This window comes from Mustela putorius, unplaced genomic scaffold (assembly GCF_011764305.1).
Source record: "Mustela putorius furo isolate JIRA1106 unplaced genomic scaffold, ASM1176430v1.1 tig00003845_pilon_pilon_pilon, whole genome shotgun sequence".
Lineage (NCBI taxonomy): Eukaryota > Metazoa > Chordata > Mammalia > Carnivora > Mustelidae > Mustela > Mustela putorius.
The window spans coordinates 84,776,073-84,795,284 of record NW_025421998.1 but is presented as its reverse complement, the minus strand read 5'-3'; the positions used below and the strand labels follow the sequence as shown (position 1 = coordinate 84,795,284).

At 41.5% G+C, this 19,212-nt stretch overlaps 1 long non-coding RNA gene and 1 other non-coding gene across 2 annotated transcripts; both read right to left on the bottom strand.

The window, feature by feature from the left end:
• Positions 1–651: 651 nt before the first annotated feature.
• On the bottom strand, positions 652–2,189 carry LOC123394830. The gene is made up of 2 exons (XR_006609552.1): positions 2,003–2,189; positions 652–1,545 (listed from the first exon to the last, which is right to left on the bottom strand). It is a non-coding gene; the product is annotated as an uncharacterized LOC123394830 (long non-coding RNA).
• A 16,649-nt stretch (positions 2,190–18,838) lies between these two features.
• Positions 18,839–18,941, bottom strand: LOC123387104. The gene has a single exon (XR_006601464.1). It is a non-coding gene; the product is annotated as a U6 spliceosomal RNA (small nuclear RNA).
• Between the last annotated feature and the right edge of the window lie 271 nt (positions 18,942–19,212).

The window sequence follows — 19,212 nt, the reverse complement described above, 5'->3', positions numbered from 1 at the left end:
TTTTATTTATTTATTTGACAGACAGATCACAAGCAGGCAGATAGGCATGCAGAGAGAGAGGACGAAGCAGGCTCCCCGCTGAGCAGAGAGCCCGATGTGGGGGCTCAATCCCAGGACCCTGGGATCATGACCTGAGCCAAAGGCAGAGGCTTTAAACCACTGAGCCACCCAGGTGCCCCTAGAGTTTTTTCTTGAAGACAAGATGATACCATATATTCTGATTTTTAAGCAAAGGGTTTTTTTAAACAAAGGTGATCTTTCCTTTTCTATAACATAAGTCTACATTAATCTGACTTTGTTCTCCATTGCAGAAGAGAAAGATCGCACTACCTATTTTTAGAAATCATACTTTATTGTACTTAATCATTCACACACATTATGTCCAGCTCAGCAAGAATCAACCATAAACAGACACAAGGAAATTTTCTTCTGTCCTCTGTGTGTCAAATTCTTCCTCCACACACACTTTGAATCCAAGGGTTAGAGTTCTCAAGTACATACTTGATGGGGGAAGGTATCCAGCATGGTGTTTCCAGTTTAAGAAACTCCTCCTGGATCAAACTCGGTTTTTCATTCTCTTGGGTGTCAGGGAGAAGACAGAAACCAAGAGACAGGCCGGAATTCATCCTCATGTGTCCTGCTCCCAGCAAGTAAACAGTAGTCATAGAAATTGGAATGTACTTGGAGAATCAGTAAAATCTTCTGGGGAAAGATGGGGTCTGAGCAGAGTGAGTCTTAAAGCAGGTAGGATTTGCTTAGGAAAAGCTGGTGATAGCGAGAGATGAGAAAGATCCGGAACTGAGAAACCTGGGGCACGTGATTAGGTCCAGGCAGAAACTTGCCCCACCTGGGCAGACATGGCAAAACATGGCGAGAGAGGTGAAACAGGAAAAGATACGAGAAGGGCTGCTAATGAAGTCCTCGTGGTCCAAGCAGAGTTTACCCCTGATGAAAGGGGGAAATAGCCTTGGGAGGCTGCTGGGCTTGCAAGTGATTGAGGAAGGCAGTGTTGAGAATGATCAACCTGGCAGGGTGGGCTGCAGGGCAGGTACCATGGAAGCAAAGAGCCAGAGAAATCCAGATTGATTTAAAGTGGTGCGTCCGGACCAGGTGGTAGCAGAGGGAATGTGTGAGCGGGGCTCAAAAGTACTTCCGCGGGAGAATCTCGAGTCTGTGCTGAGTGACCGGTGCCTGGCTGAGAGCGGAAGAAGTCAGGGAAAGGATGCTTTCCAGGGCGCCTTGCAGGAAGGGCAGACCGCCACCTCCATGCAGCCTCCCACAGCCCCTCTCCTCTCCCACACGTCACGCTGTGAAGTTCCACTGGGAGAATTTGTTTTATCGCCCTTATACAACATGATTTCAAACTATCCAATGAATTGCATTCATTTTGCAGAAGCATAACAATTCTCTTCTCTTCCTGAAAAGGATATTGGAAATGAATGTAGAACCGCAGTAGGCATCCAAGAGAAGCTTGGACCCCACACTCTTGAGTCTTGGGCAGTCTACTTCAAGGATGATACCTGGGATGAGCAGAATGAACATTCCCTGGAACGGATGCAAATAGTCCTTTTAAATAACAAATAGAAACCGGAGAAGGAGAAAGCACAAACCTTAGTAGGACGCTGTAAGGGAACTCCAGAAAGCACTGTTTATTTCTCTCTATTACTGACAATGGAAACAGATTTTTATCAGAACAGACCACTGTCCTTTCTCTTGCCTCATCATTCTAGAAGCTGGATAAAATCTCTTTTTAGATAGCTGTATTGAGATATACATGACAAACAATAAACTGCCTGTATTTAAAATATGCCCTTTGATAAGTTTTGACATATATATATACCCAGGAAACCATGACTACAATCCACATCATAAACATATCCATCAACTCCAATAAAATCGGTTTTTGAAAATCACTGAGAAAAATCTCCAACCGGAAAGAGATCATTGGAGTGCCCTTGCTTTGCAGATGAGGAAATGAGGCGCCAGACGGGAGGGGACTTACACAAAGCCTCTGGTCAGGGCTGATCAGAAGTGGAGCAGGCTGGAGGAGCTCCATGCTCAGACCATGGGTCACTGCTCTGACACTGTCCTGTCCTGTCATCCCAGGTAATTCCACTCTGCTCTAGGAAAAGACCGTTTTAGACCAAATGCTTCTTTATCAGGCTATCAGTGGGGAAGCTGTAATTTCGAAAGAGAAAGATGATAGCTCTCTTCTAATGGCATGTTACTTCCTATTAAGGATGATATTAGGCACACGTCCCACGTTTGCCCTTTAACCCCAGGAAGTGAGCAGCCTGATCGAGGGGAAAGTGAGGGATTAAAAGGAACCACAGGAGATTAAATCCTCCAGTGGAGTTTCCAGGCTCCAGAGCCCTTCAAAATCAAAACTCTGAATGCCCTTGGCATGTAGAAATGTTATTGTTATAGTAAAAAGAGTCCCACAGCTCTGTTAGTCAACGGTGAATGATAAATTTCAGAACATTCTGAATGACATAGATTTCTGTGCTCTGCCTGGAAAATCCACAAAATCAAGGTGTCTGAAAAGAACGTACTCCAAATGTCCACCAACCAAACTTTCAACCAGATTTTCCATCGGAGGAAGATGAAGATGGTGTGAGTTGGCTTGGTTCTCTGGCACCCATGAACAGACAACTTTCAATCCTGCATGGTGGTGTTTTGTTTGGGCAAATCACTACAGTTATGTAGAAGGGAGCACTAGGGCAGATGGGATGAAAGGTAGGTAGGAACTCTCCATACTGTCTCAATCACTTTCCCATAAACATAAAATTGTACTCCAAAGTAAGTTCATTTAAAAAGGAAAACAAAGGGACGCCTGGGTGGGTCAGTTGGTTAAGCAGCTGCCTTCGGCTCAGCTTCCTGGGATCCAGTCCCACATCGGGCTCCTTGCTCAGCAGGGAGCCTGCTTCTCTCTCCGCCTCTACCTGCCATTCTGTCTGCCTGTGTTCACTCTCTCTCCCTCTTTCTCTCTGATAAATAAATAAAATCTTAAAATAAATAAATAAAAAGGAAGACAAAAACAAAAAAAAAAAAACAAAACTTCTGGGAAGCCATGTGCAAAAATAATGGAAAAGGCAATATACAGTGGGAAATATATGCTACTATTTCTTTGTTCGTTGTAGCATGTATTTTCAAGGATTAATATCCTCACTGGGTAGAGGCCAGTTAGAAAACTCTACAGGAAAGTATCTTGTAGAAAATTGACAGTAACACCCGGGCACCTGGTCAGCTCACTCAGGCAAGGGTGCGACTCTTGATCTCAGGGATGTGAATTTGAGCCCCATGTTGGGTGTGGAGGTTACTTAAAAAAATCTTGGGGCACCTGGGTGGCTCAGTGGGTTAAAGCCTCTGCCTTCGGCTCATGTCATGATCCCAGGGTCCTGGGATTGAGCCCCACATAGGGGCTCTCTGCTCAGCAGGGAGCCTGTTTCCACCTCTCTCTCTCTCTCTCTCTGCCTGCCTGCCTCTCTGCCTACTTGTGAGCTCTGTCTGTCAAATAAATAAATAAATAAAATCTTTAAAAATAAAATAAATAAAATAAAATCTTTTAAAAAAAGAAGAAAAGAAATGGACAGAAAAAAAATAGGCACACACACACAATATATGACCATTTTTTAAAAATGTTCAATATCTAGTAACCAAAGAAATGCTATTTTTGAAAATGACATCACTTTTTTTTGCTTTCTTTTGGTTTTTCACCTGTCAAGTTGGCAAAGTTGTTGGGTTTTTTTGGTTGTGGGAGATGGTTGTCTCCTCGCTTATTTTTAATACTACCCAAAATTGGTAGAAGGTTTGGGAAAATGGGTACTGGTGGAAGAGTGTACACTGGTAGAGACTTCCAAAGATTTCCAAGGGATTTGGCAACTGAAAGCCAAAAACATACAGATATGTGCCTCTGCACCTAACATTCTATTTCAGAATTTCTCTGCCTTTAGTGCCCGCCTTTCTTGGTCATGCTGCTTCAAAGAAGAGCGAAGAGGTAGACCAGATGAAAAGGGGTAGGCAGCAAAGCAAAGTTTATTGAGCAAAAGTATAAAGCTCACTGAGAGGGAAAGGGATCCGAAAGGGTCTCCCCCGAGTTTCTAAGTTTAGGGGTTTTTATGAGCTCTTTTGCAGAACTATCTTAAGCAATCAGAGTGTGCTGAGTTGTGCCAGTTAGGGCTTTGGTCACGTTATCTGTCTACCTCGTACGTTCGTGTCCATGTGCTGCCGGTCTTTTTTTTTGCTGACATCCGGGGGCTTATGTCTTAACTGCCCTTGCCAGTGATATTGACAAATGCTTTGTGATACATTGTCTTATTTTAGAACGTTTTGCAGAAGTCATTTCTGCAAAGGTTGCAGAGCAGCATGGTAGTGAGGTCCTGTCTAAGCTGCAAACAGGATGTCTGTGCTGTTTTATTTTAGCTGCCCTAACTCCATATTTTCTTGGTGGGGACTCTGGCCCTGCCCTAACTGTCCAACTAACTCCTAACAATTCTACTTTTAGACATTTATTCTAAGAAAAGCATTATGGAGAAGCACAAAGATTTACCTAGTACTTATATTATTTCGAACAGTGAACAATTGGAAAAATCCTAATGTCTTCTAACTGGCAATTGGTTAAATCAGGCAGAGCAAATCTACACCAAACAAAGATGAGGGGACCATTAAAAATCATGTTGTAAGTGAAGGAGGTTAAGAGATACAAACTTCCAGTTATAAAGTAAATAAGTTACTGAGATGAAAAGTACAGCATAAAGACTATAGTTAATAATACTGTTTTCTTTAAATTGTATTTATTTATTTTAGGTAATCTCTGCACCCAACATGGGGCTTAAACGTATGACCCTGAGATCAAGAGTCACATGCCCTTCTGACTGAGATAGCCAGAGGCCCCGAGAATATGATCAATAATATTTTAGTAACATTGTATTGGTGATAGATGGTGACTACACTTATCATGGTTAGCATAGAGTAATGTATAGAATTGTCGAAGCACTATGTTGTACACTTGAACCTAATATAACATCGTACATCAACTAACAATGATAAAAATTTAAAAATAAATTTTAATTTAATTTTAAAATGATGTTGTACAAGAATACTAAGAATATGTAAAGACAAGGAAAGAGATTCACAGAATATTAAGTTTTTTTTAAAAACTTACAGGGTGCCTGGGTGACTCAGTCGTTTAAGCGTCTACCTTCAGCTCAGGTCATGATCTCAGGGCCATAGGATCTAGTCCAGCATCTGGCTCCCTGCTCAGCTGGGAGTCTGCTTCTTCCTCTGCCCCTCCCCACCTCTCGTGCTCATGAGCTCTCTCTCTCTCACACACACAAAAATAAATAAATAAAATCTTTTTTTTAATTAAAAAAAAAGAGCCACTTAAAAATAAATAAATACCTACATACCACTTACAAAACACATGTTCAAATTATATAGCAGGGAAAAGAAAAAGGATGATATAGCAAAGAAATACCCCCCAAAGTTAACCTAGTGATTTGGTTGCAAAAATTCCCAAATGTTCTCTGTGGCTAACAGTAATTTTAATTTCCCTCATTTGGCTTAAAATTTAAATGAAAGAAAGAAAGAAAGGAAGGAAGGAAGGAAGGAAGGAAGGAAGGAAGGAAGGAAGAAAGGAAGGAAGACCAAATCTCCCTCTGAGGTGGGGTAGGAAACTACAGACCCTACCCTCTTTTCTTAGACCTTGGTCTCAACTTGGTTTGGCGTCCCTCTTGATACAGAGCTTACTAGGCTGGCTTTCCTTTTGGTTTTGAGTTCCTGATTTGAGTTCACCCTAATACTCCATTTCCCCACCTATGAGTACTTCGGGGCTCCCAAGAGCGCACGGCCCTAGAAGCTCTCTGCTGCCCCCTCCTGCCAACAGCAAACGACCATTATGTGGATCCAGTGGGATCAAGTTTACTCTGGGCGCCCCACCGTCTTCCAAAGACAGTCTTTACTCTTGCTTAGGTCTGCAAGTCCATTACATAAATTCTTTTTTTTTTTTTTAAGATTTTATTTATTTATTTGACAGAGAGAGCTTTTTCTCTCTCACAAGTAGGCAGAGAGACAGGCAGAGGGGGGGGGGGAAGCAGGCTCCCCGCTGAGCGGAGAGCCCAATGTGGGGCTCGATCCCAGGAACCTGGGATCATGAACTGAGCTGAAGGCAGAGGCTTAACCCACTGAGCCACCCAGGCACCCCCATAAATTCTTTTTTATATTAAGTCAGTTGGGGAGAACAGACTCTATACGTCATTAACTGTTTGCAACACCGAGCTCAAAAGACCTCCAGTATAATAACTATTTGTCCTTCCTCAGCCAGAAGTCAACAGAGCCACCCAAGGCCAAGCTCTGAAGATTTGTGTTCTCACCCTTCTCTTTCTGCATTAGGTTCCCATTTACGGTCACCTCAGTTCAGGATCCATGAATAAATCTCTTATTTATGGACTATCTCCTGAATGACCACCACCATTAAGTAATAGGGCTCCAAAGATGAATAAGATTTTATCAGCCAAGAGCTCAATGTCTAGACCAGCACAGTCTAATAAACCTTCTATAATGATGGAAATGTTCTTTATCTGCACTAATAATGCAGCCACCAGCTAAGTATAGCTTATGGCCACTTGAGATGTGACTAGTATGACAGGGGAACTGAATGTTTAAATTTTATTTTAATTAATTTTAACTTAAATTTAAGACCTAAAGCAGTGTAAAATATGTTTCCTTTAAATACACTACAATGTTTTGGTAAGTCTTTTTTTTTTAATATTTTATTTATTTATTTGACAGAGAGAGATCACAAGTAGGCAGAGAGGCAGGCGGGGGTGGGGGAGCAGGCTCCCTGCTGAGCAGAGAGCCCAATGTGGGGCTTGATCCCAGGACCCCGGGATCATGACCTGAGCTGAAGGCAGAGGCTTTAACCTACTGAGCCACCCAGGCACCTCTTGGTAAGACATTTTAACTGCTGAAAATTCAGCACCCAAATTGAGATATGCTATGATGGTAAAACACACATGAGATTTCAAAGACTTAGTATGAAAGTTAGAATATAAGATATCTCATTAATGATTTTTATATTCATTACATGTCAAATGATAGCATTTATTAGATAGTATAGCTAGTATAGATTAGATAGTATAGCTATATTGGGTTAATAAAACATTATTAGAATTAATTGCGCCTGTCTCCTTCTATCATTTTTTTTTGAAGTTTTATTTAAGTAATCTTTACTTCCAACATGGGGCTTGAATTCACGACCCCAGGATCAAGAGTCACATACTCTATTGACTGAACCCCCAGTCAGGCACCCCCAATCACTAGAAAATTTTAGATAACATATATAGCTTAGATTTAAATTTCTACTGTGTGACACTGTCTAGACCCAAAAAAAAAAAAAAAGGCATCTAAACAAACAGTCTCCTACTAAAACACACTATAGTTTCCTGAGACTTACAAAAAGCTATAATGCATAAAAGTTAAAAGTAGACTTACCTGATTTAATAGGATAGAATAGTTAAAGAGGTTAAAAAAAAAATCATAAAATCCTTAATTTCAACATGGACTAAGTAAGAGCCTTTTATCTGAATTGAAAAAGTAATTCATGCTGCTTATTAAGAATTGAAACATTATTGAAATAACTCTGAAAGCTAAATTACTCCTAGAAATAATTAACAGTTTTAGCTATAAAAGAACATATTATTATTGGTTATTTTTTAAAGATTTAAATTATTTATTTTTTTGAGAGAACACACTCATGTGCAAGTTGGAGGGGAGCAGAGATGAGGGAGAAAGAGGCTCCCCACTGAGCAAGGATTCCAACGTGGCACTCCATCCCAGGATCCTGGGATCATGACCTGAGTTGAAGGTAGACGCTTAATCGACTGAACCACCCAGATTCCCTTATTTTTGTGAGTGTGACTTGATAACTGTATTCTGGGGAGAGCTGAATTGTATTCCACTATATGGATGGATTAGAACTTATTCAACCAATTCTTATTTACGACATCCAATTTTTTACTATTCAAAGCCTGTTACAAGGAACATGCTTATGGTATCTTTGTATACTTGTTATATTTACTTTCTCTGCTTCTCAAATAATATTTGCATAGTAAAAACATTTAAACATTATTAAAAACTGTAACAAAAAAGGTACTACCTCTCTTGTTGCCCACACTCCCTTATCCCAATCTCTATCTCTGATGACTGTAACCAGTCAAAATTTTTTTTTCTATCTATATTAACCAGCTTATTTCTTCCTTTCACAGAATTTTACACAGGTTATACATACTGTCCAACTTACTTTTTTTTTTAAGATTTTTATTTATTTATCAGAGAGAGAGAGGGGGAGAGAGCGAGCACAGGCAGACAGAATGGCAGGCAGAGGCAGAGGGAGAAGCAGGCTCCCCGCTGAGCAAGGAGCCCGATGTGGGACTCGATCCCAGGACGCTGGGATCATGACCTGAGCTGAAGGCAGCTGCTTAACCAACTGAGCCACCCAGGTGTCCCCTGTCCAACTTACTTTTTAAGGTAAAAATTTTGTTTGGGTGAAGGAGGTCAAAGGATAGAAAGTAAAAAATGCAATTGATATAAAACAAATTTTAAATCAGATTCAAAAACTGTGTTTAAAAAGAATGGATTGTGCGGTCAGAGGGTAACATTATGTATAACTTTTTGAAAACCTGCCTAAGTCTGTGCCCAATATTTTTATGAGCATTTTGGAAGACACAGAAGTGAAGATAACTTCTTGTTCCGAAGAGCTCACAATTTACAGTATGTGGAGAGATGAAATAAACACGCATACATTAAAAGTATAATTATAATCTAGTTTATAATTAAGAGCCGAACCATGTAGTTCTAAATTAAAAGTGGATCCACAGTCAGACACTCTCAGAGCAGGAAGGGAAGAGAAAAAATATATATGTATTATTGGGACATCTTTCTATATTACTGTATATACTTAGATTACTAGTAAATGCTCATCAAAAAGAAACTCACTCAATAAATTATGATATAACTCTACAGTGGAGAACTATGTGGGCATTAAAAAATAAGATCGATCTTTATGAACTAACATGGAATGGTGTAAAAAATATATGTGTAAACAAAAAAGTGCAAGTTGTTGAATAGCATATATTACAATTCTTCTTTTGTAAGAGAAAAAATATTTGTACGATGATCCCTGGCTATCCGAATTTATTTATCTCTAAATTCCGAGAGCGAGAGTTCAAATATGTGTAGTGAATTCAGATGGTGAAGGATACCAAGTTTTCTGAATGTATTCAGCTCCTGAGTTTCCGATAGCAAATAGTAAGAGTTAGGATGAGGAGAAGTAGATCTCAAATATTTGTCTAAATCTATTCAGTTGTTAGGTTTGAAAAGCAAGATTCAAGCTCATTATACATGTTTATGCACAAAAATGGTCTGGAAATAATGTGCACGGACCTATTAGCAGTTATCATCTTTGGGGTGGGATTTACTTTCTTTTTTAACATAACTGTGTTCTGTGAGTTTCTTAGAATGTACCCAAGTACTTCTAATCAGAAAACAACATGATAAAGATGTCATTTTTAAGAAGAAGATTCCAGGTGACGCCTGGCTGGCTTAGTCGGTAGACCATGCAACTCTTGATCTCAGGATTATGAGTTCAGCCCTATGCTGGGCATGGAGCTTACTTAAAAAAATAAAAACTGTCGGAGGCAGGCCCCTGGCCAGGGCGGCCTCCGCCATTAAAAGATGGCGCCTGGCTAGTTGCCAGGTTAGGATTGCCTCGTGAGACTAAGTGGAACGCCCAAAGAGGAAGTAAACAGCATTGGTTGCTAGCGAAGTTGTTCGTTTAGGTGCACAGCCTGATTCGCTCCCTCCTGTACTCTGCTCGCTGATTGGTCATGTAAACGTATATAAGTGTGTAGACTTGGCGGAAATAGAGAGAAGATACATCTGAACTGGGGCTTCTTGTCGTCCTTGCGGGTCGAGGGCAATAAAAACAAAATATAAATAACTAAAAAGCAGATTCTGGGAACTTGGGAATCTAAGCAGATACAATATTTCAACGACTATCCATCAGTATGTACCTATTTTGTGTGGGTGTACACACACACATGTGTCAGACCAATTCTTAGCAGTAGAGTGCTAGGTTTCAGAGCACAAGCATTTTTTATATTCCCAGGTTGCCCTCCAAAGAAATTATACCAATTATCATTCCCACCAACATTGCTTCCAAAGGGTCTTCTTTCCAATGCTGGTATCATCAAACACTGGACCTATGTCAGTCTAAAATAAGAAAAATACTTTGTTTTCCTTTGTATTTAATTATTTGTGAAGTTGATCATCCTTTTGTGTACCATTTAGAATCATTTAGAGTTCCTCTTCGGTAAACTTTCTATTCAATTCTGCTGACCATTTTGGTACTAACGCCTTCGGCCTTATCTTTATTCTAAAAACGCATTATAATTTGGGGATATTAGGGCTAGCCCTAATTTTGTGTTCCAAAAATTTTCCCTCTTTGCCTTTGCCTTTTCACTATATTTACTGACTTTTTTTTCTCTCATTCTCCCTCTCTCTCTCTCCAGAAGTTTAAATACTTGTGTGCAGTCCAAGTAAAGTCTTTTCTTTTAAGGCTTCTGGGTTTTGTTTATATTATGCTTGAAAAGTCTTCCCAACTTTAAGATTAGGAAATTTTTTACTAGTGTTTTTTTCTAGTACTTTTGTGGTTTCCTTGTTTTATCTTTTAATTTTGTCCCATCTGGAATTAATTTTTATGTAAGGAATTAGTTCACATCACCTTTCAGATATATTCTCCAGGAATATGTTTTTCAGCATTTTATACATGTTCTTTAATTTTTATCTCTCTTTTTCCCACAAATGAACAGAGTCAACAGGCTTACATCCAAATACGTAATTGATACTAAAATCCACCACTTCCAGGATGTCTAATGATTTCCAGCTTTGTCTCAACTGAATTAACCCTATAAAATCTACCCTTCTTATCACTAACATCAACACATTCACTTTGCCATGTATAAATGTCAAGGACTAAATATTTGAATACATGTATAAACATCGATGCACAGAGATATCGATGCCCTTGAAAGTAAACAAATGCAGTTGTTTGAAATGTTCATTCATGACCTCAAGTACAAAAATTCAAGTTCTGGGAGTTTAGGAGTATCCGTGCATAATGTCCAAAAACTCCAGTTATTTGATCATAAAACATAAAGAGGAGGTTGGGGGTTCATTATAGTCGGCTAGGATCAGGGCTACAATAAGGGTCTTAACTGTGGGAACCAGCCTGCCTGGAAGAGCCACAGAAGACAGGCCTTAACATGGAGGAGGGGTTCAATATTTGAAGAGTCCAACATATGAAGATTTGGAGACTGGCGTTTCAGAGAGAGGAGGCAAGTGTGGAAAGGTAGTTAGGTTGGGGCTTCTTAAAGGCTGGGAGCCATCTTTCTCCACACCCAGCAACCTCCCCTCACCAAGGAAGGGAAGGATCTAATGTCAGACTTACTCTTATTATTTGACCTCCCTCATAATAAAAGGACTGTTCCACCCCAGCATAATACATTTTATATCTTCTTATCTTTAATTGTGTAATAAAAGGCTTTTAGTCAAAAACAAAGCAGATCAGGAGATTTTACAGGAGATAGCCAAATGATCTAATTGAGTCTTTTGTTGATGTGGGACCTGGAACACCAGGTGGCCTTGCCTTCTCACCCCAAGAATGCCACTGCTCACCTGCAGAAAGTGACCTTCTCCTTTTTGTCAAGGCTTGGATCCTGTCCTCATGAAGGTCACCTTCTTCCTCGTCTTTCCACATGCACTCCCAGCCTTTTTCCATTCCTTGGTTCAAGTCCCCTACCTCCCAGAGTCCCAATACACCCAAATCGTGATTATACTGAAAAAAAATTTTTTTCAATGTTATTTAAAAACTTAATCCTACTTGCTCTACTCCCTGAGCCCCAAGACTCTGCACATTGGAAATTAATTAAAAACTCTTAATTCCAGTATTCCCAACTTAGCAGTCACCAGTATATACTCCTGAACCTTCTGTATAACAGGGATTTTCTGCAACGTGTGTGATGTGTGTTATCCTTTACGCAGCAATGTGCCAGAGCTGTCTCAGACTGGTTCCCCAGTCAACGCACTCATCTCTTCCCAACTCCACGTTCACTCATGCCACTTTGGTAGCTGAAATGAGCAAGAGTGGGAGTATTTATATCATGCAAATCAGCAAGTGCTACAAAATCAGGGCTTTTAACAATCAGAGCCAATTGTTAAGCATTTACCAGGACACCACTGTTTAAATGATTCTTTGGGTTTCCAGTAATAGAAACCCACTTGAGCTAGACTAAGCAAAAAAGGGAAAATATTATAAGAATCTGCTAGTGAAGTATATGATGCCTGAGTGTGTAAACAAATGGGCCTTAGGAATTAACCGGAACCAGAGACTTGAAAACCATCCGTCACATCTGTCTGCCCTTCTCTGTTGGTTTGATTTTTTTTTTTTTTAAGATTTTATTTATTTATTTGACAGAGAGAGAGAACAAGCAGAGGAAGAGGCAAGTAGAGGGAGAGGGAGAAGCCAGCTCCCTGCGGAACAAGGAGCCCTACACAGGCTTGATACCACAATCCTGGGATCATGACCTGAGCTGAAGGCAGAGGCTTAAACGACTGAGCCACCCAGGCATCCCTGTTGGTTTGATTTTTATCCTTCAGTGAAAACCTGCTTTTTCTGGGTCCCTAGGTACATGAGGGGCAATATTAGCCCTAAAAATCTGCTTTAAGTCCAGTTCCTAGAGATCTCTTTCCTGGTTCCAGTTCCAAATTCGCAGGAAGGGACCCTGATAGGAAGGACATCCTACCAAACCCGTGCCTGGATGGGGTGAAAGTGAGATGAGAACAGGCATGATCACACCATACACAATACTCGTGAGAATCAGGGGGAGTAGAAACTGCCGGAATTTCTCAGTGATTAATAGCTCTCACCACCATTGTCAAAGGCCAAGTCCAGGCCCCATCAAAGGAGCACAAGCACTTTATGTGCAGTTTCTCTTCTAGGTAAAAGGGGCTGCTTTAAGGGGCGCTGGGTGGCTCAGTCGGTTAAGCATCTGACTCCTGATTTCGGCTCACATCATTATCTCAGGGTTGTGGGACAGAGCCCTAGGTCAGGCTCCGCATTGGGGCATGGAGCCTGCTTGAGATCCTCTCTCTCCCTCTCCCTCTGTCCCCCCTCCCACATGCACTTTCTCTCTCTCAAAAAGAAAAAGAAAAAGAAAAAAAAGAGCTGCTCTAAGAACCATAAAGGACAAGAAGATGGCTAAGACGTCATATTAGCTGCGAGTCACAGAAAAACCAACTTCAAATGGTTAATAGGGTAATTTTCTTGCCCAAAAAGAAGTCCAAAAAAAGGATGTTTCCAGAATTTGTTAATTCAGCGGCTCACGACCTAGTCTCCTCCGTCTCTTCCATATTCTTGCTCTGATGTGTTCAGACCCATACACTTAAGGACACAGGGGGCTGTCACCATTGCAGCCATCATGTGTGAACTAGTCATCGTTCACCAGACGAAAAGGGACCATTTCTTTCCTGTGCAGGTCTTTATAAGACAAAGAAGCTTTTCTCTGATTGCCTCCACCAGCAAATTTCCCTTTCCAGGGTTAGCTCCCGTGCCCCTGAGTGAACCACCTGCGGACAAGGGCAAGAATAAAGGCTCCCACAGATGCTTTCTGGGCCTGAAGGGGGGCAATCAGAGAAGAGACAAGAAGCCCCTGCCCCCAGGTGGCATTTTCTCCAGTCTCTTCGTCCCCGCTCTCAACTCTCTGACTTGTTAGTCTGTCTTCCCAACTCTGGCTGCAGACTCCTCCCCGAGGGACCTGGTTTTTATCTCCCTGCCTCCCTCTCCTGATTTATACTAATTAGTAGCAGAGTTGGCTCCCCACCTGATACTCTCACTGCTAAATCAAGATTTCGAACACACGAAACTTCATGGTGACAGAAAGCCCTAATAAACGAACACAATAATAGACAACAGGCCCCGGTAATAAGGCAGCCTGAGGGACCATCTATGGCAGAGGCCAAACTCCCAAGATAAAAGGTAAGAACCAGAAAGGAGCGTGGCCTGGGATTATTAACAGTTTTGTTTTCTAAAAAAAAAATGTCATGCATGTCCTTTGGTGCACTGAGTTGGAATCTGCAACGAGGAATAAGTTATTCAAAACAGGACAAGTATAATTTTTTTCATAATACAGCTATCCTCTGCCAACCCCTCAAGGTCTCTCTAATAACTTCCAGTCTACATACCAAAAATAAATAAATAAAAAAATTTAAAGTTCAGTCTTCTGTTTTTATCTGTAGCCTTTGTGAATTTAGATATGAAGTGTGGCTCTTCTTTACACTAAAAAGGCCTATAAATGTGCAGTTCAGTGGATTTGTAATAGAGACTAAATAAATAAATTAATTAAATAAAAGACATTTCTCCCTTTTGTCTCCTTCACCACCCCTGCATGTTTGTGCATAATTTGTGTTTCTCTTACCCTGCCCTGCACCTCTGTGACCACATGTTCCTGACAGATAGAGAATATCCAGGTGGCCTGGTACTTGGAAACTTGTCAGACGTTATTCAAAGCAATAAAGAATACATCATACAAGTCTTTGGTATATTGTTACAGGGAAACGCTGTTTAGAATTTACTAATTGGGAATTTGTGATAATTTGAGGAAGGGCTGGCTGAAGTTAACCTTTGTACTATGTGTGGAAAAAAAAAGTTCACTGAAGTTCTGAATAGTGTAAACAAGATTGGAAGGGGAATAATTATCTACTTAAAAGAGCCAGTTGTTTTGAAAAGCTTTAGAAGTATCCCTTTACATACAAACAGGGTAATTATGATTTAAACAAAGGCTGGCCTGTTTGGAAGCCTTCTTTGAAATGTCAATTACAAATTACACTTGTTTATTCATCAAGGCAAAACCTAGCCCTGTGTACCAGGCAACAGTTGGTTAGCTGGCTTCCACTTACTCTATTTGAAAATAATAAACCTAAAGTTCTTTTAAAGTAGTATAATTTAATTCAAGCTTTTCACTAATCTAGACACTTGGCCCATCCTACGGTATGGGTGAAGATTTACTAAGTACTTGCATACAGCAGTCGGGAATGCAATTCTCTAACTTAGTGGAATAGTTGGCTGATCCAGAAAAATCTACAAAGAAAGCTACTCCAGAGCCATGGCTTTTATTTTGTATCTTACCATGGTAAGAAACACATTTTGCATTGCAACTCAGTCCTCACACACTGAAACAAAAACAATGCTTACCCTTATTATGTGCCATGCACTGTTATTTTCTATTTATTTTTTAATAAATGCTAGTCACAACCCTCTAAATTGATTCCACAATCCATGAATGGGGTTGCTGTTTTGGAAACACTGGGATCTGTGGGGAGACAGTTCTCTGTCCTGAGAGAAAGGGGTGGGAATGGGGAAGAGCTGTGGTTGCTTCTGGTTTCCTTGGCAGTGTCCTCTCTAGCTCTCCACTCACATCCTGGGCCATCCAACTCACTGCTTGAGTCACTACTGTCTCTTGTTCCTGGACACTGAAGAGCTCATTTCTACCCTCACCAGCCCTTCCAGCCAAGTTCCCAGTTCCCCCAGTTCCCACCCATCCCCTTTTCTTCAAAAGACCACCCTGAGTTTCAGCCTGATCTATGGATAAGTTGGCCAAGCTGACCACTGCAGACAAGCTGAGGCTCTCCACTCAACAGCGGGGACCCTCCCCAGCTTAATGACTCCCATCTCTGATTCTTGGCTCCATTTCCCACTAACACAGTCCTCTGGTCTCTGGACTGAGTTTGGTATTTGGATCTCCCAAGTTCTTATCTAATTGCTCTCCATTAAGAACATGGATAACATTATCATCATCACAGTAAAAACAACATCTTTGTGGCCAGACAAAACCCAAGACCCAGCTCCCCCATACTCACCAGCTGTGTGACCTTGAGTAGGTCATTTAATTTCTCTGTCCATCAGTTTCATCATCTATAAAATTGGGAACATATCTGTTTTGCAGGCTTGTGAAGGGTAATAATCCTCATAAAATGCTTACTTCGGTGCCTGGCACATAACAAGTATTCTCTAAATGTTGCCTATTCTCAGTACTATTGTTGCTCTTATTGTTGGCTCAAATTTAACCTCCTGGTTCCTTTCTTCTCCCACCAAAACCACACCACTCCTGGAAGGCAGATACTGGTTCAGAGTTTGAGACTGCATACCCTGTGGGCACAGTTCCCGTCCCCCACTCACCACCCCCTCTCCAAATTACCTCCTGGGTGATACTCTTCTTTCCCATATCCATCTCAGTTAGACCCTCATTTCCATTCCATATGTCTGCATCGCAGATCTTGCCAAGAATTGTGATGCTTGAAGTAAGTGGACAGGGGACAGTGCTGATCATTTAGCTGCGTGAAGGGACCACAGATAGGAGGAAAGCCCAAGAATTCCATGCCTCCCCTCAAGCAAGCTACCCTAACAGGTTGTAACCTTCTACCATGAAAATCAGAGGTAGCCTACTTTATCCCGTGCAGCAAGGGGAGACTGATGAAGGGACTGGATAGCAGCCCAGGGACCCCATCCTGACAGCTCACACCAGGCTCTGCATGCAAGCAACACCCAGCCACAACTAGTGCTTGCTGCCCTGGTTTCATGAACTGCCTGCCACCTCATAGGTATTGTTCCTTGCTCAGTAATCCAGTTCCAACGTGCTTGGCTGTACTTTTGTGGCTCCCCTACTATGTCGTTGCCTTATTCCTTTGATTCCCTGATTTCTCTGGCTTTGGATATCCTCCCACCTGTGTTTGGCCTCTGTTTTGCTTTGATGTACTCACAGATTACCCTGTCTCATATCGATAATCCCTGCTTTAACTTAATCCTAATTCCTTCTTCTATCCCTCACTATCTCCTACCCTCTCAATCGGCTCTAGCCCCATGGACAAGAAAAGTAGCTGTCTCTGTTATGACTCTTCAGATAATAATGTCATTGGTTTATATTCTAGATGCATAAGCAAAACATTTGGGGCATGGGTCCTTATTCTGTTATCTGGAAAATAGCCCTCATCCTCCGTTTCCTGGTGAGATTATATCTGCTTGGGGCATGCCTGATGGCTGTGTGAGAGGTGGTGATGGACTTACCTTGAAATCAGGATCTTTCATCTTCAGAGAATAATGGCTAAGATCATTGTAATTAAGAGCCCAAACTCTGAAGCATGACAATGTGGGTCTAAATCCTGTCCCTACAACTTGCTATTGTATTTTGAGCTTGTTTTTTTTTTGGGGGGGGGGGTTGTCTGTCTGAGAGAACGAAGTCAGGAGGGTGTCGAGGAGTAAGGGAAGTTTTCATGGAAAAGGTTGATGCTTGAGTATCTCCTGAAGTCCTGCTTTTGGCTCATGGCCTCAGACCTATTCAGGCAACCTGAACGAGACAGTCTCCACAAATAAGCTCAGAAATGTCACCCCATGTCCTGGATTCTAGTGGCCTTGTTCCAGTGGTCGGGACTCCCACATTGCCCCCCCTCCCCCCGGCGGCAATCCAGGTTCCTGTGCTGCAATCAGTTAAGAAAGCTACTATTAGCGGGAGTAACCAAAGTCCTATCTTGTGGTCCCTCTGCCAGTGAGTCATGAAGGGCTTAGTCCTTATTATCAGGCTGCAGTCTTTATCTTATTTGTAATACCGAAGTCCTTCCCCAAGACTTAAGCCCTTCTTTGAACTCTAGCCCAGTGACTACAGTTCCTGCTGTTTATCTTCTCTTCGCTAGCCGGCCCTCTTCTCGGGAATCGGGGCCTTCTTTATATCCCAGCTGGGGTTCTGCTATCCACCTGGAGAAGGGTCTCCAGAACGACCACCCATCTACTAAGGCCGGCCTGAATACCCCACCGCTGGGGTTCCCACTTACCTGGAAAGCCCAACCCCGTGCATGTCTAGATTTCGGCTAACGGTCAGTAAAGACTCTGACCCAACTTTAGTCAGGCTCCTCTGAGCCCTCTTTAAGACCAGATCGCAACTTTGGTGTCTGGCCCAATTTGGGTAAGAATCCTGCTAAGTAAGTTTATTGAGAACCCCCGACCCTTGATATCTGGTCAAGTTTTTCATCCGCTATCTTTGATGTCTGAGTCCTTGGCTGCCTTTAGCAAGAATCCTGTTAGCAGGAATCCCCCTACCCTTTGATGTCTCTGCTAGTAATTTTCCATTCACTGACCCCCTTCCTCTGCTCCTTGGCTATCAATCACAACTTGTTCTTGCTGTATTTGGAGTTGAACTTGACCTTTCTCTCCTATTGCAATAGATTTAACCCCTATTATAATAGTTATTTTCTCTCCAAGGTATGGTTGATAGATTTATTTTCTTTTCTAGCACTTTGTGGCCTAGTTATTTTTTTAATGCTTCAATCTTAAATTTATTGAGTTATAATCCCAACTTTATAGTATAAGTTTAAGGTGTACAACATGGTGACTCAATACACATATATATTGTGAAAGATTACCACAATAAGATTAGTTAACACATGTCCCACCTCACATGATTTCTATTTTGTTGTGTGTGATGAGAACATTTTAGGTTTACTCTTAGCAGCTTTTAACTGTGTAATTGTAACAGCATTGTTAATTACAGTCACCATGTTGTACATTAGATGACCCAAAACTTACTCAACTGAAAGTTTGACCAACATCTCCTCATTTTCCCCAGCCTCCACCCCTGGAAACCACCACTGTACTCTCTGTTTATGTGAGTTTGGCTCTTTCAGATTACATGTATAAATGAGAGGACAGTATTTGTCTTTCTCATTTTGACTTATTTAAAATATGGAATGCTCCACCAATTTGCGTGTCCGCCTTGCCCAGGAGCCATGCTAATCTTCCATTGCTCTAGTTTTAGTGTATGTACTGCCAAAGTGAGCACTACAGTCATCTTGAATAAAGTCCTCCCCACCATATTTAACAAGTGTCCAGGGCACCTGGTTGGCTCAGTCGGTTAAGCATCTGTCTTTTCCTTAGGTCATGATCTTGGGGTCCTAGGATCCAGCCCCGCATCAGGCTCCCTGCTCAGAGGAAGCCTGCTTCTCCCTTTCCCCTCCTGTGCTTTCTCCCTTTCCCTCTCTCAAATAAATTTTAAAAATCTAAAAACAAAAACAAAGGGGCACCTGGGTGGCTCAGTTAAGTTGGGTGTCTGC